Raw genomic sequence first — 26,981 nt, forward strand, 5'->3', positions numbered from 1 at the left:
GTTTGCCAAAAATAAAAGCCAAATTATTGAACATTTAGTAGCCTCAGAATACAAAATGCCAAAAGTTAGGTCAAAAAGAAAATTAGAAATTTGGGGATAGGATTGTCTGTGGAATGGTCAAAGAGAAATCAAGATGATGGCCATAAGTATGTGATCAAAGTCCCACCCTTTGTAGATTTATTGTGATTGCATGGTTGTAAGCGCCATCTTGACTTTTTTGACTCTTCCCCTTCAAATCCCCTGGTTACAGAGGAATGAAACAGAATGGGGTATCCTAGAAAAATATATGGATGTCCACTACAATAAAAAAAAAAATACTCAGGAGAACACGCTATAAACTTTTGTTGTAGATTCCACTTATTCCTTTTAATAGTGAATGATTCAATTAGTTGAGTTCTTCTCAAGTTGCAAGTAAAATGGAAACCATCTGGAAATAAGGGACCAATTCACACTACTTTGGGATTCCTTAGTCACAGGGGACAAGATTCACGTGAACTAGAAGAGAGAGAGAAAGAAAGAAAAATATTGTACCTGCATTAATAAAAAAAAGAAATTCTTGATGAGATACTATGTAGTAACAAGGTATTTTGGGAAAGAAAAAGTTCTGAAGACCCCAAAGTCAGGTGGCAGATTGTAGCCTGAAAGGAGTACAGAAGCCCAAAGTTGTAGTGACTGACACTTTAAAAGACTTTCAATGTCTACTTACTTTACATAATTTAGTTTTAGAGGTACTACTTGTCTGCATTTCTGGGGACCGTATGTGGGAAGGTACCGTTTGCATTGAAGTCCTGCTTTTGGCTGACTAGATAGACCTGTGATTTCACCCATATTAATTAGAACTCTTAATAAGTCTTAATAATTAGGTTTGAAGTAAGCAGCTGTTTTGTATTATACAATACTGGCAATGGAAAGTGGATGAGAAGATATTCCTTCTTAATCCCAAATTCCCACTCCATAAAGAGAATCGGATAATACCATAGCTTTATTTATTTATTATTTACTTACTGAATTTGTATAGCTATTCATCTCAACAAACTTCTGAAGTTGAAGAGGGCTCCACTTCTGATAGCAGCTTAGACAAAGATACACGTCCCTAGTGGGCTACCAGGCCTGTTCACATAAGTTTATGTTTGTATAACAAGCACTTGTCATTAACTAGTCAATGCAACTAAAGACCAGTTTTGAAGGAATACTGCTGGGCATTGGCCTACTATATGAGGAATTTTGTTATGGGTTTTCTCTGTAGTTTTTATGAGATGCTTTCAGTACTTTCAGCACCTGTTGCTTCAAGATGTTGTCTGGACATAGCAAAAGAGTGTTAATAACCAAGTGATGGTTTAGCAATTACTTCCTTATATAGAATAATTTTGATAACATTCTGAATATGAACATTGATTAGAGTGAGGCTCCAATTTGCACACCAAGGAGTGTGGGTTCTGTGAACATCAAGGTTACTGGATGTTCTTAGAGATCTGGAGTGGGAGTAGTGAACTTACCTGCTCTCTGTTAGAGTTTATAAGCTATTAAACCATCTATGCTCAGCCTATATTTATGAATGCATAAACATAAATAGTAAAATAATATGCCTGGAATTCTCAATTGATCTTCTTCCAGTATGAACTCAGTTGCTCAGAGGTGTGAGGTGACTCTTAATTGATCATTTGATGTAATTATCACTAAGCAGCTCAGTTTCCCCCACTCACCTCCATGTTGCTATAGCTGCTGTTACTGTATTGAGAGATGGATAAGTGGGCGACACAGATATCAAAGAGACATCTCAGGATTCATTACTACCTTTTCTGCAGTTCATGAAACAGAGGAAAGCTGCTTTTTCAAATATAATCGGTGATCTGTTTGCCTCGTGTGCTAATGCATCAGTGTGCTATTGCTGATAAACTACTCCAAGCCCTTATTCTCCCTTATTATAGTTCCCCATTTTCAAAGCAACTGGTAGTGGAGTACTCTTCATGTACAGAATGTCTTCAGTTAAAGATGGACAGCCCTTCATGAAAGGACTATATATCATCTGTAAAGTAAGTCAATAGAATATAATCCTTAAACTTTAAAAGAGCTGATTTTAACAAACTCAGAGACATCTTAAGAAAAATTTTATGGATGAAAATGCTAAAGGAGAAAACAAGTCAAGAAACGTGGGAAACTTTGAAAAATATGATCATAAAAGCCCAGTCCAACACAATACCACTGAAAAAGAAAAACAAGAAATCCAAGTAGAAACAAGTAGAAACAAGCATGGCTGCATAAAGATCTCTCTGTTAAACTGAAAGACAAAAAGGATAAGTACAAAAAATGGAAAGAGGGACACATAAGTAAGGGAGAATATCAGCAGATAGCTCGAATCTGCAAAGATGAAGTCAGGAAAGCAAAACCTCAGAATGAACAAAGACTTGCAACAAAAGTCAAAGATAATAAAAAAAGTTTCTTTCAACATATAAATAACAAGAAAAATGTCAAGGAAACAGTTGGTCCACTAAACAGAGAATATGGCAAGGAAGTAACAGGCAGTAGAGAGAAAGCAGAGCTGTTTAACTCATTCTTTGCACAAAAAAAACTATAATCCAACCTACCAAACACATAACTGTAAAAGACAGACTAGAAATAAAAATTAAGCAAGCAAATGGTTAGAGAACACCTGTCTGATCTTGATGAATATAAATCACGGGGCCTGATAGATTACCTCCCAAAGTTCTGAAAGAGCTGGCAGACGTTATCTCAGAACCATTGTACAGTACCATATCTTTAAATAATACTGGAGCAACAGGAAACTACCAGAGAACTGGAAAAGAGCTGATGTAGTTCCCATCTTCAAAAAAGGAAAAATAACAAACCCAGGAAACTACAGGCCAATCAGCCTAACATCAATATCTGGGAAGATACTGAAAAAATAATCAAAAAACAGATCTGTGAACATTTAGAAACAAATAAAGCTATAACTAGTAGCCAGCATGGGTTTGTTAAAAACAGATCATGCCAAACTAATCTTATTTCATTCTTTGATGAGGTGACTAAATTAGTAGACCAGCAAAATGCTGTGGACATAATATATTTAGACTTTAGCAAGGCATTTGACAAAGTGGACCAGAAAATACTTCTTGGTAAGCTAGAAAAATGTGGGATAGATAACATCACCACCAGATAGGTTTGTAACTGGCTGACAAACTACTCAACAAGTCGTCCTTACATGGAAGAAAGGAAGCAGTGGGGTACCACAAACTTCCATAATAAACTATGTATTCATCCATATAAATAAATATATAAAATAAATAAATAAAATATATTCATAAATTATTTAGATGAGGGAATAGAAGGGGAACTCATCAAATTTGCAGATGACACTAAGCTCGCAGGAAGAGCCAACACCCCAGAAGACAAGCTCAGGATCCAAAAAGATCTTCACAGACTTGAACAATGGGCCCTATCCAATAACATGAAATTGAATGTGGAGAAAAACAAGGTTTTACACCTAGGCAGGAAAAACCAAGGGTACAAGTACAAATTAGGCAGAACCTGGCTCAAAAAGAGTAACTTGGAGAGGGACCTTAAGAGTCCTAAGTGGACGATCACTTAAAGATGAACCAACAGTGCGCGGCAGAAGCCAAAAAAGCTCCTTGGTTGTATAAACAAAGGCATACAGTAGAATCAAAATCATGTGAAGTATTACTACTACTTTAGTAAGACCACACCTGGAATACTGCATCTAGTTTTGGTCACCATACTACAAAAAAGATGTTGAGACTTTGGAAAAAGTACAAAGAAGAGCAACTAAGGCTATTAAGGACTTGTAGACAAAAGGATATGAAGAAAGGTTACAAGAATTGGGTATTGGCAGTCTAGAGAAAAGAAGGACTATGGGTGACATGATAGCACTATTCCAGTATTTGAGGGGTTACCACAAAGAAGAGGGAGTCAATTTATTTTCCAAAGCACCAGAGGGCAGGACAAGAAACAATGGATGGAAACTAATCAAGGAGAGAAGCAACCTGGAATCAAGGAGAAACTTCCTAACAGTGGGGGCAATTAACCAGTGGAACAGCTTGCCTTCAGAAGTTTTAGGTGTGTCATCACTGGAGATTTTTAAGAAAAGACTGGACAGACACCTATCTGAAATAGTATAGCTCTCCTGCTTGAACAGGGGTTGGACTAAAAGACCTCCAAGGTCCCTTCAGGCTCTATTCTGATTGAATTACCTGAAGATTTCTCATATAGAAAAGAACCAAGCTTGTTTTTGTTGCCCTAGGATTAAGTTACAGAAATGTGTCTCTGTGGGTGGGAGTATCTACCAGTCTTGCCTGTGCTTAAAAGCTAAGCAGAGTCTGGCATGGTTAATTTTTGAAAAATGTTTGCTATTTTTCAAATTACAAAACATTAACAAAATACCAAAATACTCTAAGCAAAACACACAATTAAACAAAGCAGCCCATAAAGTTAAAAAAAATTGAAACCAAAGATTAGAAAATATTTCTTATCAATTGTTTTATCAATAGTTACTTGTTTACTAATAAATACTGTATAGTACTATAATATAATAAATAGAAAATATTGTAAAATATCATGAATTCTCTGCCCGGACAGCACATATTGCTTTATTTTTTGACTAGTAAAATAGTAATATTTTCTAAGACAGATCATCACTCATTTCCAAAAAAACATTCTTTAGTATCTGAAATAATATCACTTTTCCAGTTTCTCAATACAGGTAGTCCTGGACTTACAAGCATTCATTTAGTGACCAAAGTTACAATGGCACTGAAAAAAGTGACATATGATCAGTCCTCACAGACGTATGACCATTGCAGTATCCCCATAATCACATGATCAAAATTTGGGTGTTTGGCAATTATCATGTATTTATAATGGTTGCAACATTCTAGGGTCCTGTGATCTCCATTTGTAACCCTCCCAATCAATGTCCAACAAGCAAAAGGTTGACTCAGCCTTCCATCCTTCTGAGGTAGGTAAAATGAGGACCCAGATTGTTGGGGGCAATAAGCTGACTTTGTAATAATGCCTCTTGCGGGGGGCCGAAAGCCCTAATAAGCAGGCATATACATAGAATGAAGGCTATTGCTAAGCACATTGATTTGTGCTTTAGATTGTAAGCCGCCCTGAGTCTTTGGAGAAGGGCGGGATATAAATGGGATTTTAAAAAATCAATGGGAGAAGGCAGATTTGCTTAACAACAGCACAATTCATTTAACAATTGCAATGATTTGCTTAACACTTGTTAACAAGGTCATAAAACCAGACATGACTTATTTAAGAACTGCTTTGACTAGCAATGTAAATTCTGATACCAGTTGTGCTAAGTCATAGAATATCTGTATGGCTCTTTAGCTCCTCTCGTCATGCTTGACACAACTGCAATTCCTGATAAACAGATTCCAAAGCTTTGTTGTATAATTTGACATCATATTAACATCTTCAGCATTCAGACATTTCCCCATAAATCTACTTATACACAGTATAAGTTGATTTATACCATTTCAAAAAGATACCAATTAATCACATGACAATGGCATAAGGGTCAATGAAGCCTCTTTTTTTTTTTGTACTTCCAATAAAGAAAACCCGATGTCCATTCTTCAAGAACTTTCTTTGGGAAGTCTCATACATTTATCTGATTTTATTTTATTTGATTTTGATCAAATTCCATCATGCATTGCCTTTCACTGCAGATCACGGGGATCCTTTATTCACAGCAGGACATTAAATTAAGGTCTGCGTGCTTGCAAAGTAAAAAGATGAATGGAATAAAGTCATTTCTTTTTGTGCCAAGCACAAATAGATCTAAGTGATTTAAAATATAGCATGCCCTGACAAATATTTCAGGCAAATATCTAGGTTTGCTACATCCCTTATTTGTTAGCATACTGGTTGGGGTGCTGTGTTGTGTCTAGGCAGTGATGGGATTCAAATATGTGAACAACCGGTTCTCTATGTGGATGCCACTTCTGGAAGTCCATTCTGGGCCTGGGGAATAAAAAATTAGCTACCGGTTCTGCTGAAGAGGTGTGAACCAGCTGAATCCCACCACTATGTCTAGGGGTCCAGGTTTGTTTATACCTTACCCAATCCATTTCCCAACTTCATAAATGAGTAGTTATTCTCCAAAGACTTTGCTTAATAGCCTTAGGTGGCATTTGGTGTGCACATTTCCATATGTTTCCTGTGGGAGTGTTTAGCTGCATGCTTCTGTCTTAGGTGCATATTTATTTGGCTGTGTGGGTGTAGTATGTGTGAAAGCATTCTGCATTCTAGAGTATTTAATGATGATGTGGCTCGGGCTGCCTGAGGATTGGGTGTGATTCCATAATACGATCCTATCTATCTATCTATCTATCTATCTATCTATCTATCTATCTATCTATCTATCTCTATCTCTTTCTGTGCATCCCTGGATTTAATAGGAGACAAACCAATTCTTGTTTTATCTATCTATACGTCAAGTTCTTTGTGTTTCTTTTCTTTCCAAGGGGAGGGAGTGCAGACAAATCTCTGAGGTGGAAACTGATCGAAGCAGATTAATATAATTATAATATTACCAGCCTCGCTCTCACTTTCCCAACTCGTTACCCTAATGGTGGTTATTATACTTATTATGTTCTCAGCCTCCAAAGCTTATTGATTTACTCCACTGCAGTGTTTTAATCAGGCATTTGAAACATGCTATTATTGGTTCCAGGGGGGTCACCACTGAGCAAACGAGAGTGGGAACAAACGAGCAATAAAAGGATCAGAAATAAAATGCCAGTGGGAAAGCTTAGCAGGAAAGAAGCCAGATTCCACAGCCTGCTGCAAAATGCCACAAACCTCTGTGCAGTGAAAAGAACGAGCCAGACCCCAAGAAATCTCAATGGCAGTTGGAACTGGAACCTTCTGGAACTGCTGGATTCATCACTTATTTTTTCAGGAAAAAAAATATATGCCTAATTAATTGGAAATGAGCTTGAGAAGGAACATAAAGAATCAGCAGCTGGAACCCATTCAAAGTCAGATTTTATATATATATATATATATATATATATATATATATATATATATATATATATATATATATATATATATATATATATATATATATATATATATATGTTTTCTGAGGTTTTCGCGGGTGCCTGTATGTGGATCCTTGGTTTTTCGGGTTTTTCCCCGCGTAGAACTAAAGGTGTAGGCGCAACGTTTCGACGGAATCCCATCCGTCATCATCAGGCTTTAGCTTCCTTCTTCTGGGAAGGAAGCTAAAGCCTGATGATGACGGATGGGATTCCGTCGAAACGTTGCGCCTACACCTTTAGTTCTACGCGGGGAAAAACCCGAAAAACCAAGGATCCATATATATATATATATATATATATATATATATATATATATATATATATATATTTCCATTTATATCCCGCCCTTCTCCAAAGACTCAGGGCGGCTTTACAAGCTTAGCAGTAGCCTTCATTCTATGTATATGCCTGCTTATTAGGGCTTTCACACACCCCCAAGCGACATTATTACAAAGTCAGCTTAATTGCCCCCAACAATCTGGGTCCTCATTTTACCTACCTCGGAAGGATGGAAGGCTGAGTCAACCTTGAGCCTGGTGGGATGCGAACCTGCACTAATTGCAGGCAGCTGGTGTTACTTAAGGAGGCATTAGCCCACTGCTCCACCAAGATATAAGCTATCCTTTGGATTAACAGGAATTTATGCATTGTCTTTTCTTTCTGCTTGGTTGCTGCTAACATTTATTGCCCATTTATAATAGAAACGCTTTGTAGAGGGATGGTTATTTTAGGTCTCTGAAGCTTTTACTAGTTAAAATCAACACAAATCAATTACTATGGATTTAGTAGAGATGATTTTGGATCATCATAAACAAAAACATTATTTATCTAGTTTCAGTTTATATTAGCATTACATTATCATATTGTTTGGATTAACTTCTTTTTGTTTCTGCACTGATGGATTGTTGAAACATTATTATTGTGCTGTTTTGCTTCATATTTTTTGTTCTCTCAGCTATTGCTTTTTGCAATTTCATTTTCCTTCTATTTGTTTTTCTCCTATGTTATCATGCTATCTAGGAAAGTCTTAGTGCCTGAATTCACTGATGATGTCATTGTGCTGAACTTGCATTTATGACATCACAGAGGACAAATCCCATGGCCAATCTGATTAGTGCTGTAGACAAATCATGCTAAAGATAGAGCAAAAGAAAAAAAAGAAAAGAATGGCATCAAAATGGCATTTATTGATGTTGCAGAAACTTCTAGAGGTGCATTGTGCAAATGAAAAGAACTATAGCCTTTTTCTAAAAAAAAACAACCCTGTTTTTAAGGCTTTGTAGGTAGTAATAAATCTTACATTAATGTTTAATCCATTTTTGAAACTTAAGTATGCAATAGTCTTCAATACGATAAGAAACAATATTTCCAATTCTCATTATTGTGCCACCCAGTTTTAGTAGCATTATTGGAATGCATATTTAGTGAAACAGGGTCATGCATGACCTCTAATCTGTGAAAATAGGTATGCTTTGGGGAAGGAAAAGCATCCCATTCCCTATCAATAATTCAAATACTAATTTTGAAGTAAAAATCAGAACTATTCATTGCAGTCTGATGTATTGTATAGAATATTGGCTAGCAATTTCCATACATGTTATGGAAGGGACACATCTATTTATCTAACGTTTTGATGGGGTTGACCAGTTATTTTAAGAATATGCTGAACACAGAGTTGACTTTCGAAACTGCATTTGGCTGATGATGGTTCAGAAAACAATAGCAACATATTGAATAGAATTGGCTGCATTTTTACATACTCCATTTGAGTTAAAAAGCTAGTCTCACTTTTAATTAATATGAATTACTTAGAAAACACTTATTTTCTGAGTGGGCTCTACACACACACACCACACACAGAGAGAGACACACACAGGTAAGTTCAGAAGTAATTCCTACAGTTTAAATCAAAAGGTAATATGACATATGGGGAAATCAGAGACTAGATGGCCCATTACTTTAGACTTTTAGCCAAGTAGTAATTTCCTTCCTCTTGTTCTATATCAGCAGACTGGATAGACTAGACATAGCCTCTGAATAGAGGACTCAAGAAAACGATTGTGTTCTGGAAAGTAGGCTACATGGCCATGCAAATACTGGCATACATTTTCGTCTTAGAGAAGTAATACCCTCCCACCTTTTAATTTACCCCTCCCTTCTTCTTTCTCTTTCTCATGCGCCACTGAGTCACAGGAGTCCATTATGCAATTGTAGGAAACATTGTAATTGCAGAGTTAATGCCAAAAGAATGACACATGCCAGTTCTGACAGTGGTGGCTTTCAGTAAGAATTACCCACATGCATATTTATAGCCTGTACTCTTGATTGAAAAAGCCTTCTGCAGCAGCAGGGATGCAACCAAAGGCAAAGAACAATAATATACAATTCTGTGCTGGGAAGGGGAGGGGGCACTTCCCCTGCCTGTCTGCAGTTTTAGCCACTGTGGCAATTAAAATCATCAAAAGGAAAACAGAATAAATGCTAATAAAGACTGCAAAAATTGAATGAGTATTTGTTCTCAGAGGCCACTGTGGTTCCTGTTGAAGTCCCTCTGATAATGTTCATTATAAGTACAGCATGTGCACAATTTGGCCAGGATCAGTCCTTTGAGCTATCATTCATTCAGTACTACAGAAATAGATTGTGTGATGCATACATGTATATGCATATGTTTCAAATAAGGTTTATTTATGTGGCTAGGCCACATGGGATAGGCATTCCTTCACCCCACTCAAATCAAAAGGTTGAATATATATGCTTGCTGGATCTTCTAGGATGACCTTACAACTGATCTGTCTGCCCATGTTACTCATGGGCATTTCATGCGCTCCAGTTTTTCCACTTCCTTCCCAGACCGTTGCCAATGTTTCTTAGCCTTAGCAATTTTAAGAAGTATGGATTTCAACTCCCAGAATTCCCCAGCCAGCATACAGCAATGGGGTCAAGCTGGTTCTCAGCCTGGACTATGGCCACTACAAGACCTGACTGATCATTCTCTGATTTTTGCCATTCCCATGTGTGCTGGCTGATCCCTGCATGGAGTCTGGCTTTTCCTTTAAAGGATTATTCCTTCCTCAATAGTCCAAGTGCTGTTTCTTGGTTTTCCCAATGTCTCCACACATGAATGCTTCCATGCCCTCCCTTAATCTCCTTTTACATTAATGCTGATCCTTTCTATTTCCCACCCCCATGTTACCCCCATAGCTCTGATGTTACAATAATCAAACTAACAGAGAAGAGGTTGATGTTTCATTACTATCCTCCTGTGTAGCTCAATAGAAAATTTCCAACAAGAAGGAACCTATAGTTCAACTTCATGGAATCAATATTCCCACAATGCCATTTAAAGATGTTAAAAATAAGAAAATAAAAGGAGATTTGCAATACACTACTGTGAGCCAGAACTGGGAAAGTAAATGGAACATGCTTCATCCAGCCTGAATAGAACCCAAAAAACATTGGCTGGAGTTTCTAAGGTTTAGGATAATATTTGAATTAACAGGCCATTGTTAGACCAATTGCAAGATTATTTAAAACAAAACAAAATGAACACAACTAGTGTAACTGCAGGCAGGACCTCTGCCTGACCACTACCTATTTTCAATACAGTAAAGGTTTCTATGGACAAAAACATGGCTGTGCCATGGGCTCACCTGTGTCCTCCACCTGTGTCCCCCAATCTCTGCATGGAAGAGGTAGAAACAAACCCCCTAAGCTCCTTCCAAGTAATTCCACCCACTCACTGGTATAGGTATGTGGACAATATTTGGGTCAAGATCAAAACACAGGAATTGGAAGCATTCACCAAACATATCAACTCAGTGGACAGATATATCAAATTCACATGTGAAGATGTTAAGGAAAATAGTCTAGCCTTCTTGGACTGTGCTGTATACATTAAGGAAGACAGAAGTCTTAACACTGAAATTTACAGAAACTGCCCCCCCCAGGATCAATATTTACATTTTGATTCACACCACCCACTGGAGCACAAAATGGGAGTTATCAGAACTCTACACCACAGAGCTGAAGGCCTGCCTACCAGCATAGATGGAAAAGAATAAGAACTAAAACACATCAAAGAACCCCTCAGAACTTGTGGCTATTCCAAGTGGGCCTTCATCAAATCTCAAAAAAGACCTAGCAGGAGACAAAGAGAACAATAAACGAAGCAACGTAGTCATTCCATACATTGCAGGAATATCGGAAAAGCTCAGGAGGATCTTCAACCAACACAACATATGTGCACACTTCAAACCTAAGAATACACTAAGGCAGAAGCTTGCCCACTCCAAGGATAAAACACCCAGACACAAACTGAGCCATGTAGTATATGCAGTATAATGCAGTGAGCCATATGCAGATCTGTACATTGGGGAAATGAAACAACAACTTCATAAAAGTATGGCACAACATAGGAGAACAAACCCATCAGGACAAGAGTCAGCAGTCCATCTGCATTTAAAAGACAAAGACCACTCTTTCGAAGACAACAAAGTCCACATTTTGGACAGAGAGCACTGCTGGTTTGAAAGAGGGGTCAAAGAGGTCACTGATATCAAAATTTAACAGCCCTCTCTCAACAGAGGGGGAGGGATCCACTATCAGCTATCTCCAGTCTACAACACAGTCCTTTCAACAGTTCCAAGAAGGCTCCACACCCATTTGTCTTACTCAGGTAACCCTGAAGACACAGATAAACCTCCAGGTAACTTTAATGACTCGCTAAAAGAATGCAAATGAACAGCTGTCTGCAGGAGTATAAATCTTTCCATTCCCACCATCCAGTCAGAGCTGAAGAAGTATCTTGGATGAGAAGTGAAACAGCTTCAAAGAAAAACAAGAAAGTCCAGTTACAGTACCTTGTGAAAAAGCATTTTGGGGATAACTATGACCTGGATGACTGAGAATCTCCATATTTAGTGTAACTGCTGACCAGCAGACAACACAGCAGCCTAACAGCCACAGGAAGGGAATGTTATACCAGGCATTGCAACCATCTGGGACCACTACAAGAAGAAAAAGAAGTGCCAGAGACCTTTTTAAGACAGGTCAGGTCAGAAAACAGTACCTCTGAATCAAAGCTGGAAAACATGGGCATTTGCGATGGGCTGGGAATGGGAGGAGAGTATGTCAACTACATATTCCTACAGTTGAGAAGTGCTGAGTAGCCTGGACTGGGGATGGGCCAAGCAGAAAGTGTTGCTGTGCCCCTAACAGCAGGAGATAAGTGATGTGAGAATTCAAATGCGTAATAATATTCATCCCTACTCATACTAGAAACTGTCATTGAGATGAAACAGAGTGGTGATGTGTCCCTAGAGTTAACACTCTTGTTCCAAATTTCCTTTACATTCTCAGCATTTCAACTATGCAAACCATCTGAAAAGTAGTGCACTGGTACCTTATGTCCTCTGTCTGTTATGCATATGCATACCCAATCTCATCTCCGCAATGTGCTTTCCTGCCAAATCTATAACCCCATGGCTATTTCAGATCAGAAATACATCAGCAAACAACCACATACAGCTGAAAATTATAACTCTCAAAGGGCAGCAGATATGCTTTTTTTCTGAAATACATTATTTATATTCATTAATATTATCATGCAGCAGAGAAAATCTAGCTCAGAGGCAGGACAGGTATCTTGTATGCATTCCTTTGCTTCTTAAAATGTTTTAGGTGTGTGTGTGTTGGGGTGTGTGTGCCGTTTCCAGTTAGCAAAAGAGCGGCTGCCAGTTAGACTTCTGGTGGGGAACATGGTGGCTTAAGAGCTCCCATCACAGCTGATTTGGTAGTCCAAAAAAATTCTCTGGACCGAAGGTGAATTTCAGAAATGACCCACTTGTCCTCTGGATAGCTGCTCCTTGTCAGAGGATCATGAAATAAGCTTTCTGCAAGTTTACAGCAAGTTTGAAGCTGTGGTCTAGTTGGAGAAAAATGGACATTAGAACTGACCTCCAACCCCAATTTCTAAAACATTTTATTATAAATTATTAATCTTTTACCCTAAAAGAGGCTTTCTTCAGATACACATTTGTACTTTCTTTTGGAGATTTTCAGTATTTTAGGGATTACTATTTTAAAAAGCTGATGTAGATACTGTGAGTTGTCTAATTAGCAGGAGACGAATGCTTAGATTATTGGTTGGCGTTTTAACAAATGAGCGGGGTTTTTTGTATGAATAAACTTTATCTTTTGGCAAATCTGCATTTCTGATATTGGATTTTGTCATTCCTGATTGTGGGAATGTTTTTCTTTCTGCTGTCTACTGCTACAATATGCTGATTGGTGTGTCTCTGTAAATAACAGTAACAAGAGAAATTGAAGGCTTTCACTGATTATTTAATTTTGATTTTACAAGAACTTCAGAACAGGACTGAACATTTAATGAAGAAATTAAAGGATTTTGGTGTATTAGCCAGCTTTAAAAATAAACAAACAAAAATCTCAAATACGTTGGTTAATAATATGAATATACAAGTTCAATATACCCTAACCATTTTCTATCCGCTCTTCTGCATGTTTTCAGCCAACATGGTCCTGAACTTTATTTTTCCAATTGGGCCTGCAATACTTGCCAATGTTGTTGATCCACCTAGTTTTAGGTCTCTTTCATGGATGCTGTTTATCACGTGGGATCCATTCTATGACTGCCTTGGTCCACCTGCCATCAGTTCTTCTTGCTACATGACCAGCCCATTTCCATTTCAATTCTTTTACTCTCTTGATGATATCGGATACTTTTATTTGTTCTCTAATCCATGTGCAGGTCTTTCTGTCTTGTCTTGTGATGTTGAGCAAGTATCTTTCCATGGCTTTTTGCACCACTCATAGCTTTTCTATCAATTGTGAGGTTAGTGTCCATGTTTCGCTGGCATATGTTAGAACAGGTAGCACACTGATTGACAACTGGCATATGTTAGAACAGGTAGCACACTGATTGACAACTTTTCAGGCATAGAGAGTGGTTCCTGAAAATTATGTTTAGCTTGCCGAATGCCTGCCAAACACTAAACAAGCCATTCAATTTCCTTTATTGTATCACCTTCCATTGAGATCCATTGTCCAAGGTGTATATAATAGTCTACTACAGGGGTCCTCAACCTTGGCAACTTTAAGACTTGTGGACTTCAGTCCCCAGAATTCCTCTGCCAGCACAAGTCTTAAAGTTGGCATGGTCGAGGAACCCTGGTCTACCATTTCTAGTTCTTCTCTAGACATTTTGTTTGTTTGTTTGTTTCATTGGTGAATTTATTAAACATAACCTGGCTCTTTTTCAGGTTTATTTTTAAGCCAAATGGTTCTCTCGCTTTGTGCAGCTCTTGTATGTGTCTATGTAACTCTTCTGGGTCTTATTACTAATATTAATACATATTAGTGTATGTATTAAGAGAAAGAAAAAAATATTGAGGTGAGACAAACTAAATCTGTGTAAAATTTCATTAATTAAGATGAATTTTCTGCTTAGGATGTCATTCTTATTTCAGGCAATACCAATGTTGACAATAGTTGGACCATTTACATAATGGTAAAAAGATATTTCCAAGTTTGTATGCCAAGATAAAAAAAGCAGAAATTAAATATAAATTGGTGCAAGATACTAAAGAAAGAGGTAGTCTAGGATTACCCAACTTTAAGTTGTGTTTTGCTGCTTGTTGTCTGGTATGGATGAATGATTAGGTAACTTTGAGAAAGAGGAGACTGTTGGAGTTGGAAAGGCATGATTTGAGATTTGTGTGGCATGGCTATTTATGGTATGACAAAGTTAATATAGACTATAATAATCACTTTATTAGGTATAACATATTGAGGACTTTGAATAGGTATAAAGCAAGACTGAGTCCAAAATTTTCTTTATGGTTATTACCCAAGAAGCATTTTTTAAAGAAGAGAAATGATACTTATACAAATTTGGTCAACTTATGCTGATTTATTGACTTTTTTTTTGAAGGAGAACCTAAACTGAAATCAAGCAAAAAGTTGGAAATAGAAGGTCATACCCGCCAATGGTTTCCTCATGTTCAGTTGATAGAAAGGCTTAAACTAGATAAAAAGAATTACAATGATTTTACCAAATGAGAAAGCTGACTTTGAGCTGGACTTGTGTACTAATGATGAACCTCTTGTTGTTAAAATATGCAAACTTTACTGATAATGAAGATGAACATCAAATGGGCCATTTTTTTGGACACAGTATAATGCTTGATCAATGAAAGAACATGTGGACCAAAGGTTTGAAATTTATATTGAATTATAATTTCAAAGATAATTTTTATAAGATGATGTACCGTTGATATTTAACAACTGACAAATTGTCAAAGATGTATGAGGGAGTATCAAATATATGTTGGAAATGCAATCATGGTGAAGATATTTTCAATCATCTTTGGTGTAGATGTAACATAAAGCTAAGAAATAGTGGGATCGTGTATGTATCGTAATCCAGAGAATTCTTAAGATAAACATGCAATTGAAACCAGAGGTTTTCTTTCTAGGTTTGATGGATAAGGAGATTAAAAGAAAATATGAAATTTTGTTTTTATACACTACAAAAGCAGTGAGACTTGTGTGCACAGAGATGGAAGGATTTACAATGGAAGAATAGACAATGAAGTTAATGGAATTAGTTAAATGGCGAAACTGACTCCTCTGATTAAAGGAAAGACTTGGTCTAATTTTGTTTCTGCTTGGAAACTGCTGTTGGACTTCTTGCTAAAAAGAAGTGAAATGAAAACTTAATTTTGGTATTTCACTATTAGAACTGTTATGATTATAGAAATATTTTATATTATTGTTGATTTTAGAGTAAGAGGTCAATGTATTTTATAATCTATAACTGTACCAAAGAAAGTTGAAAGTTATTCTTTTTCCCCTTTCCTTTCCTTCTTCTTTTTCTTTCCTTTTTCTTTCCTGATTTTGCTTTTTCTTCAACTTTTCTTTTTCCTATCCCCTTCTTTTTGCTTTTTTGTATTTTATTTTATTTTTATCCCATTTATATCCCGCCCTTCTCCGAAGACTCAGGGCGGCTTACAATCTAAAGCACAAATCAATGTGCTTAGCAATAGCCTTGGTGGAGCAGTGGGCTAATGCCTCATTAAAGAGCCTTGGTGGAGCAGTGGGCTAATGCCTCCTTAAGTAACACCAGCTGCCTGCAATTAGTGCAGGTTCGCATCCCACCAGGCTCAAGGTTGACTCAGCCTTCCATCCTTCCCAGGTAGGTAAAATGAGGACCCAGATTGTTGGGGGCAATTAAGCTGACTTTGTAATAATGCCGCTTGGGGGTGTGTGTGTGAAAGCCCTAATAAGCAGGCATATACATAGAATGAAGGCTACTGCTAAGCTTGTAAAGCCGCCCTGAGTCTTCGGAGAAGGGCGGGATATAAATGGAATTAAAATAAATAAATAAATAAATTAGCCCACTGCTCCACCAAGGCTCTTTTTCCTTCCTTCTTTCTTGATCCGCCTAGGTATTGCATCTCTTCTGCAACCTTCTTTTATCTATCTGTTTCCCCTGGGTGCTTCCATCTCGATGCCTTCATCTGCACAGTGAATTTTTTTAAAAAAAATCCTAGTCAACTGTCCATCCTGGATGGAGGTGAGGGGAGACAGTGTTCTGGCATGCCTAGAATAGAAAGGAAAACAATGGTTCCCTTGGAGAGTCATTGCAGTGAAGTTTTGCATTTATTACTGAACTGAGGAGTGCTGGCTGCCATAAAGCCGTTTCAACTGGCAAACATCCATAAAAATCCAGTTCTCTCATGTATATACTGTAGGTGGGCAACTATTTTCCACTGGAAAGACAAATGATGAATCTGGAGGTAGGCTGGGGGCAGAGGCAGAATCAATCTGACATATGCTGCAGAAAAGAAAAATTGTAAACCTAAAGGGGATGAGAAACACGGCATGTATCCAAAAGTAGAGGACCAAACCAAATATACTTTAAAAATATCCAAAAAAATGAAAGTTGTATCCCACCCATGTTTGAGAAGAAAATGGAGAGACTAGAGAGAAATCTATTAAATCTGTATGCTCAGTTACCCGGGGGGGGGGGCTAATGAACAGAATGTCTTTCATAATGGTAAGAGTTGTGTTGGGAGGGAAAGTGTGTGAAGCAGGTGAAACCATCTGATAAGTACCAATGAATATTTTTAGCTCAGGGTTGAAATGAGGGGTCCTTGGTGCTCTCTGAGCTAGCTTATTTTCTTGCAGAGGGTTCATTACCCAAACTAGTAACATCATCAGTGCTAGACCGATGCTAGACACTAGTGCTGATGATGTTACCTAGTTAGGATAATGAAACGTCTGGAAGAAAACAAGCAAGCTCAGAGAGCACCAGGGACCCCTCATCTGATAAGTGTACAGATTAGTAATGTACAGAACAGCTCGACTGGCTCTTTCATGAAATCTAGCACTATGTAGAAATAAGGTTAAGAAACTACGGTCTGTAAGTAATTCCTGATTACTGCCAAGCCAAAGAGAAGAAAGGAGGAGGAATGAAAAGCAAAGGTCCTCTTTGATGAAACCTTAACCACTGAGCTATCATCAAAATGGAAATATGCATTTCATAGCAATGGGTTCACAAATGGTCCTGAAAACTCTCAGCTCATATTTGAACACAACTCTCTCCTTTCCATATATGCTTCTTTGGGAATTTTGTGAGTTCACTGATGAGCAAGTGTAGACAAATGTAAGAAATATTTATGTTGGATTCTATATAAATGAGTAAGGCCTTATTTGCAGGGATCACCACAAGTTTATTTTATTTATTTATTTTATTACATTTATATGCCGCCCTTTCCGAAGGACTCAGGGCGGTTTACAGGGTGATTAAAACAAAAATACAAAAGTTAAAAACAAATTAAAAAAATTATATTTGTCCCTGAATAAGTAAAACCCCAGTTAAAATTAAAATTAAAATTAAAATTCTCAGCCTGGGCCAGAGAGCTCGAAGAGCCAGGTCTTCCGGTCCCGGCGGAATGAACGGAGGTCGGGGGCAGTCCTGAGCTCCACTGGCAGCTGGTTCCACAGGGCAGGCGCACCCACTGAGAAGGCCCTATCCCTGCGTGTCGTCCACCGGCAATCTTTTACCGGCGGCACCCTGAGAAGACCCTCCCTGTGGGAGCGCACTGGATGAAGGGACCTTGATGCCGGCAGCAGGTGTTCCCTCAGATATCCCGAACCCAAGCCATGGTTATGGTAGAAGAAGTCAAAATGGTGTCATGATGACGCAATCAAAACTTCACCTGATTTTTTTTTATTTGCAAGATGCATAATAAAATGTCTGATCTAATGCTCAGGACTGAGAGGAACTAAGTGAGAAAAGAAATGGATACCAGTGGTCTCCATTTCTCCCTGTCTTCTCTCTCCCTTTTACACCATCTTTCCTTTTCTCAGCCTCCAATTCTTCAGAGTTAATGGATTTAACTCTGCATTTAACAAGCAGCTATTGGACTTTTAAGCCATGTTGGGCACTTCAACATTATAATATTGCCCAATTTCCTTTGAATAAATTACAGTTTCCCCAGATAATGGGGTAAAAATGTGGTCATTATTCAATACTAATTTGCATAAATTATACAAAATTTACTGTCTAGGATTGACATCATCTGGGGAATGTTAAGGGAAGATAATTGCACAGATTAAAACATTGTATCCATCTTTTGGACATTATTTTAATAAAATTTCCCCAGAAAGCATCCAAATCACAAAGGGGATCCTGTCACATAGTGCAGGCTTCAGCAACAGAAACAATATATATCTCCTGGGTCCTATATGAGCTTTAGTAATGAGACCTAGAGTATGCCTACTGTTAAGTTTTCAGTTCAATAGGGCTGACCCACTGTCCAGTTCCATGCTACATGGAACTCCCAGAAGCCTGACCCTTAGTGTAAGCTTCTCTTTAAGGAGGCGATGGGCACCCATTCTGAATACGCTCCTTTGGCTGGAGCAATAGCTGTTTCTGTGTTGCCCGGGGTCCCCAGTACCTTTCCTGAATACTCCTTCTGGTGGTATGTCCTGCTGGTGACCTCTGCAGATGGTGGCAATGTGGTCTTGTTTGCCACATGCCTGGCACGATGCTGTGTGGAACCCACACTCCGAGTGCCCATGATGGCCTCCACAGCCCGCACATTGAGTGAAGGGAACTGCCTTCTCAAGCAGCCACTGGTTCCGCTCTGGCTTCTTCTGAAGCCGACTGACTTCAAGATCTGTGTCGGAGTCTTCCGTTCTTTCGGCATCCTTGTGGTGGACTGTTTCTGTGCTGAGGGTGTTCTTGGGAGGCCGTAAGGCCTTGACGGCTCCTCTGGTGGCTTCGTCAGCCAACACCTCCATCAATGCATCTTGAAATGTAAGAGTCTCTTTAGCAAATAATTTCTGTTGGAGGTCTCGATTCCTCAGTCCACAGACTAACCAATCACGCAGTCTTTCTTCAAGATCAGCAAAGTTGCATGGCCAAGATGCCTGATGTAGGGCAGCTATGAATTTGGCGGCAGACTCTCCTGGCTGCTGCTCCCGCTGCTCAAATGCATGCCACCATGTGATTACTGAGAGTCGCGGCTCAAAATGGTCTTTGAGCTTCTTTCTGAGATCTGCATAGGCGACTGACTAGAGTGTAGGCAAGGCTACCGGGTTCTCGGCTATATCAAATGTAGCCGGGCCACATATGCATAGAAGCATAGTGCCCTTCAAGCCATCTTCACTAATCTGGTTAGCACACAGATAATTATCAATGCGGGAGATGTAGGAACTCCATCTCTCGGGATGAGTCATGTCAAATTCTGCCAATTTTCTGACCATGGCCATGGTGAGTTATCTTGCTCTTGTAATGCCTTGTGCTGCTGCGCTGGCCCTAGGATGGATCCTCAGGGCATGTCTCCAGCGTGACTGGCTGGCAGACCAAGGGAGGGAACGTAGTTCTGCCAGGCTCAGATGCTGGTCTCATTCCCTGGTGTCTTCAGTCTTCTTCTTAGGCAGCACATCCCACCTTCATCGCCACTGTTAAGTTTTCAGTTTGGTGAGGCATTAACGAGGCAGAATGGTGAAACAGCAACTCATTTATTCAGTACAGACAGAAGCAGCCCCAAACGCTGCTCAGCTCTATTTATCGAGTCTGCTGCAAGTCGGCAGCCAATGAGATTAAACAGTAACTTCCCACCTTAAATGCAAGTAACTGCTCCAGAGACAAGCTGTCTGGAGCTTCCTGTAATGGCTGTTAACCATTCCACACACACACAAACAGTTTACAAGCAATGTGTCCCAATACATAACACCTACCCAGCTAGATCTTACTGGATGGGCAAAGTTAATCAGAATCAGTGATTCCCACAAATAACCAATTTATCTTAAAGGATTTTATAGATAATAAAACACCACAGAAGCTCCAATTCCATTCAGAAGCCTTCAGGTTACCTGTACCACTTAAAAAGCAGCAGTGTTGTATATAATTAACATATCTACCACATGGTTGTGTCCTGGACCAGCTATAATTTCTAAGTGGTCTTTGCTCCAATATAGTCCTCAATGGAACTGCATTTACATGGAGGGAAGTATGCAGTGGGGTGTACCAAGACTCTGTTCTGGGCCCAGTGCTGTTCAACATCTTCATCAATGATTTGGATGAGGGGATAGATGGGGAACATCAAATTTGCAGATGACAGCAAGCTAGCAGGAATAGCCAGCACTCCAAAAGATAGGCTTAAAATACAGAAGGATCTTGACAGATTTGAACATTGGGCACTATCTAACAAAATGAAATTCAATGGTGAAAAAGTAAGGTTCCACATTTAGGCAAGAAAAACCAAATGCACAGGTACAGTATAGGTGGTACCTTGCTCAATAGTAGTAACTGTGAGAGGGATCTTGGAGTCCTAGTCACTTAAATATGAGCGAGCAGTATGCTGCAGCTGCCAAAAAAGCCAACATAGTTCTAGGCTGCATTAAAAGAGGGATAGAATCAAGATCATGTGAAGTGTTAATACCACTTTACAATGTCTTGGTAAGGCCACACTTGGAATACTGCATCCAGTTTTGGTCACCATGATGTAAAAAGATGTTGAGACTCTAGAAAGAGTGCAGGGAAGAGCAACAAAGATGATTAGGGGACTGGAGGCTAAAATATATAAGGAATGGTTGCTGGAATTGGGTATGTCTAGTTTAATAAAGAGAAGGACGAGGGGTGACATGACAGCAGTGTTCCAATATCTCAGGAGTTGCCACAAAGAAGTGGAAATCAAGCTATTGTCCAAACTACCTGAAGGCAAGACAAGAAGCAATGGATGGAGACTAATCAAGGAGAGAAGCAACCTAGAACTAAGGAGAATTTTCCTGACATAACAATTAATCAGTGGAACAACTTGCTTCCAGAAGTTGTGAATGCTCCAACACTGGAAGTTTTTAAGAAGAGCAAGGAGTTGGACTAGAAGACTTCCAAGGTTCCTTCCAACTTTGTTATTCTGTACAGCATGTTGCAATAATCCAATGAGAGATGAGCAAGACACGAGTGATCATGAGAAGAGCTTCCTGACCCTAGAATGGATGACATTGCTTTTAGAGTTTGTCTATGTCAGGGGTGTCAAACTGCCGGCCCACTGGCCGGATGCGTCATCCAGAAGTCATGCCCACCCCATTGCCGGCAATGGCAAAACTGTCCCGATACATTGTGGGATGTCACGTGACATTGCGAGTTTGACATGTCTAGTCTATGTGGAGAAAATCAATTTCCACCACACTAAAAAAGTTATATGGAAAATTTTGTATGCATTTGTACGTATTTTAGGGAAGGGTATTTAGCTTTCAACAGAGTCTCAAAGGTGTATTTGACACGCCACCCCACAATAGATAAGAACCACTAATCTAGATGGAAAGCTGAAAGAGCATATATTATGGTAAACATTTAATATACCAGAAGAAAGCACAGATCAGAATAATTTCCATTGTGCTATTTTATGCAGAGGGGTGTAAGGAAATGAATAATTGCTGTAACTTTAATAAATATATACATAGTACCCCTACATAGTACACCACAGCAGAAAGGAGTGCGATCAAATGACTTGTGTGCCTCCTCAGCTTGGTTCCCAAACATTCATTACCATCCAGATATTTTCTGGTTCTTGCTCTCCTTTCTTAGGAACAACAGAAACTCTTTGAGTTCAACTATCAATCTTTTTAGCCCAATGTTATGAATACCAAGCATCAGTGACTCTTAAGCTTTTCAAGCAATATTATTTCCATTTTTCCCAGTGCTGAAACTGAAGACACTAGGGATTAAGCAAAGAACAATTTGTATGCAAAGCATATGCTCTATCACTGATATTTTTAAAAATATATCTTTAAGTAAGTAGACTGGGCAATCCTTGAGCTATAACACCTTCAGATAGAAGTGTCTTCTGGGAAATGGGACACATGGCCTACTTACGTGGTACTTAGTATTTGACAGCATCTCACCAATAACAATTTTCATTTTAACCGTACTTAAGATTGACTCTGCAACTGAATGAGAAATAAAAGAGCAGAATAACACCTTGCTTCCTAGAACTTTACAGAGACCATCAGCTGAAAGATGTGATGTATGATTGTGCCATTAAACTGACCAGTATCAACATGAAATGCTTGCAGAGAACTGGTTCCTTAGTGACCATGTCAACTCTGGGGTGCAGCATTATCATCTATCATACCTCCCTGAGATGGATTACTGCATCCTTTATGCGTGTGCAGTAGATGTTACAATAATGAGAAATATTAACTAACAGCCTATAAAGCTTGTCATATAGCAGGTTGTTACATTCCAATATATATCTGTCAGAGGAAAGAGTTGCCAACTGTGGCCTATTGTTCCAACCATGTCTGCCATACTCTGGTTACATTTCCTTTTCATTAAATAATAAAAATACCACCATTTGGGTTTTCTTCTATAGTTTGCAACTTAATCCTATTTAACATAACTGTTTCCAGATGTCTGGAGACACCAGCTGCCTGAATGCTGACATGGCTAACCTTTCCTGTCATATTAACCCCTTGATTCCTGTGGGGATTTGTAGATCCAAGGCGTGTTAGAGGCAGTCTGCCTTGGCTGTAATTTCATTTAATCATTGCAATATAAACATTTCTGCAGATAGAAGGCAAGCCTCCTGGAAAGGTTTAATGATATAGTTGGGGGGGGGGGGCTTGATCCAGGAAGTTGCTCCAAGAGGTTATCTCTCTGCTCCAGGGGATCATTTTGGCAGAGGTTTTGGAGAGTTAAGAGGTGGCCTGGTTATGTCTGTGTACTGTATAATTATAGTCTTTGGAAATGAAAGGCGTCCTGTAACAATGGACCCATTGCTCACATTTAAAATTGCCTCTGCAGTGGGGAGCTAAATGTCCATCATCTGTTACTGTGCCTTGTTAGATTTATGAATTCCAGTAACATTACTGGGGTTGGTCTAGGTTCTTTTCTTGATCTTGGGTGGCATTTGAGGAGGGTGGGGGGAAGGACATCAGGTTAAACCAAAAGTGGAAAGGCTTGTTGCAAGCTGGGAACTTATATTAGAAACTGCTAGTGTGTCATCATCTTGGCTCCTCTCCCTTATTTAACATAGAATGCAAAGCATAATTTAGGGCAGGGGTCTTCAAACTTGGCCCTTTTATGACTTGTGGACTTCAACTCCCAGAATTCCTCAGCCAGGCATGCTAGCTGAGGAATTCTGGGAGTTGAAGTCCACAAGTCTTAAAGTGGACAAGTGATCTAGAGAAAGCTCAGCATTAATCTTCCATTAATTCTGATTTATTTTTTAAAAAAAATTGAAGTAAGCACTATAAGAACATGTTGTAAAAGTGCAGTTCCAGGCACAACAAATACATTTCAAAATTCCAAATATACATACTTTGCTTTCTTTTTCATTCTTGACTTTTCCCCCCCTCATCTATTTTTTAACTTAATCATTCGTTCTTGTTAGTTTTTAATCTCTCTTTTTTAAAAAATGTAATAAAGTTATTTCAGGAACATTGCTTTTTTATTTTTCCCTCTTTTACATATTTATTTAGCCATTTTATAAGCCACCTCACTTACCATATCAATTCTAGGCAGCAAACACAATATCATAAATGCAAATTAAAAATAACAACAAAAGAAAATCCCAGTCAAACAGATAACAACAGAATACTAGCAAGCAATGTTGGGAAAGCATTATACCATAAAGTCAGAATGAAAGATCACGTTGCTTCAGAGTGTGCTGAAAAAGCCAAGTCTTTCAGGCTTTTCTTGAAAATTAATTGTAATTATCTTTCTGTCTAATGATACTAGAGCAATATTTTGTAAAAATGAAAAGATTAAATTGTGCTACAATTTTAAACAGCAAAGCAATTTCCTGTCTAAAACAGTAAAATCAAACAATAAAAACGGTCTACTGGTATAAAACAGCAGAATATTGCATTAATCTATTTGGGAACTTGAACATACGCAGAAATTGAAACAAATAAGTCTCAAGCTAGCACTATTATGGTAACTATATTGATGCTAGGCAGGTTTCTGTGGAGAAGTTATTTTCAAGGTAAGATGACCACAGAGAAGATTAAGCATCTTACCTTGAAAATAACTTCTCCACAAAAACCTGCCTAGCATCAATATAGTTACCATAATAGTGCTAGCTTGAGACTTAGCTATCAACCATTGATTGATAACCCTAATGCATACAATGGTGGTGGTGGTGGTGGGAAGCACGAGGCAGATGAAATGATACAATCAGTTGGTGCACAAAACTCACCACTCTATGGGTAAAAAAAGGTACCATAAGTTTATTTTTCATCAGTTGATTCAGAATGATTATAACCTAGCATATCCTATAAACTGTAAAGCCTGCACTTGATTCCTAGCCTGTCTTTGCTTAAAAGCTCAAGGTGACAGGTATAGCTATTCCACCTTCAGTTGTCCCACAACAATAACCTTGGCTTTTAACTTTAGCAAAAGATTGTAAAGGAAATAAGGTACTCATGTTGAGAAGCCAACAATGTCACAGTCATGAAGTATATGCTACCTAGGCATTTGCGACAGAAGCAGGCCAGCCAAACTGCCTTTTGCTGCATGTAATCACAATGTGAATTTGGCTTTCAGCCTTCTTCCTCTCCCTCTCAGCAGGGACTTATGGATGATTTGCAGTTAGCAGGTGCTATCATCTGAACCTCTTGAGGTTCAACAGAGGGAAATATGCCCTTTGCAGCTGCAGGCTCAAAAGCATTAATTTGCAAAGCATTTTTTGTAAAGCAAAACTGAGAAATACAAAGTGATACTCTCAAGGTTGGCCATATGTTGCTTTTCTTTGCTTTCTGTTACCCACGTACTGACTCAGGTGTGCATCATGCTTTAGCTTTGAGCACCTCTGCAGTTCTTGAAATGGTTTTATGCTGAGAAGCCAGAAGAGAGGGATTTCTCCTCTGACATTAATCTTTTCTAGCCAGTGTGACGTTTGTGTTAAGGACTCATGGTAGAAGTATATGAAAAACCCATTGATCAATATGTGGTTCAGTCTTTCTGCTGGAAGATGCCTGTGTTTGGTGAGGCTGAGTTTATTAGTATAAGAATACACAAGCTATCTGTCATAAATTTGGTTTGCCAAATGGGAGGGGGATTGCAGAGCCCCCAGCTATGAGTTTGCTCTATGGTGATCATTGGCAGCCAAAAACAAGAGGGGGAAAAAAGAAGGAAATACATAAAAGTTCTCCCCAATCCAAATAAAATAATAAATGCAGCTAGATATTATGCCAGTGAAGGGAAGACCTCTTTATAGAATGCCAGTGTAGCTAGCAGGTTTTGTGTTACCTGACTGAATGTAGGATGGGAAATCTAGCATTCAGCTCCTGGGATAGTGACTCCTTTGCTCAGCCACCTTGAAAAAGAGCAGAGGTTTTCAAACTTGGCCCTTTTATGATTTGTGGACTTCAACTCCCAGAATTCCTCAGCCATCATATGCTGGCTGAGGAATTCTGGGAGTTGAAGTCCACAGGTCATAAAAGGGCCAAGTTTGAAGACCTCTGAAAAAGAGCCACCATTATAAAGCTGACCGTAATAACTCAGAACTCCTTTGCGGGTTCATTGCAGAGAAGCTGTGATTTAAAACGCGGGTTCCAGAATATGCATGCTTCTGGAAATTCATGTAGCTTCTCCTCTTGCTGCAGCATTGTGAATTTCCTATGATGGAAGAGAAAAAAGTCAGCAGCATGACAAGTGGGAGATCTCTGAGCGGGGAATGTTCTCTGTAAAAAAAACAGAATGCCAAGCTTGCTGAGCCTGGAAGTTCACTGAATAGGGGACCGTTAGAGCCAATTAATCAATATACTGCATAAAAATCCAGTTCAGGCAGAGAAGGTGACCTTGAGAGCAAATGAGGGAGAACAGGATGCAGAATGAAAGGAAAGCTAGTGTCACAGGTTCAGGAGCTAAGTTGTTTTTATTGAGGAACATGGCCGAACTGGGAAACAAAGGATTTGAGCCATCACTTATACCTGGTCAGGTAACTGCCTGGCCAATGGGTATAATCCAAGCATCCTGCTGGCTGGTCAGCCAATCCCTTTAAATCCTGCTCTCCCGCTGAACGCTGTCCCCTTGTTCTGGCTTCCCGCCAAACGCTGTTCCTGCTTGGAGCGGTCCAGCTCCCCACCTCCAAATTCACTGACCCTCACGTGTATGCAAAACCCGCATACACTACAGTGTAGGAGCATAGAGAGGGTGGGAAGCAAAAAGGAAAGGCAGAGAGAGAAGCTCTATGAGTATCTGAGCACATTGGAAGCTAATTCTGCACGGGCGTTTTCAGGGGTGTTCTGTTGCAGCATGCATTTTTTGAAGAGAACTGCAGCACTTTGATCCACTCAGGATTCATTGGATTAATTCATACATATAGACAGGTAATCGTTCTGTTTAGTGAACATAGCTATGAT

This window comes from Vipera ursinii (genome assembly GCF_947247035.1).
Source record: "Vipera ursinii genome assembly, chromosome: 3".
NCBI lineage: Eukaryota > Metazoa > Chordata > Lepidosauria > Squamata > Viperidae > Vipera > Vipera ursinii.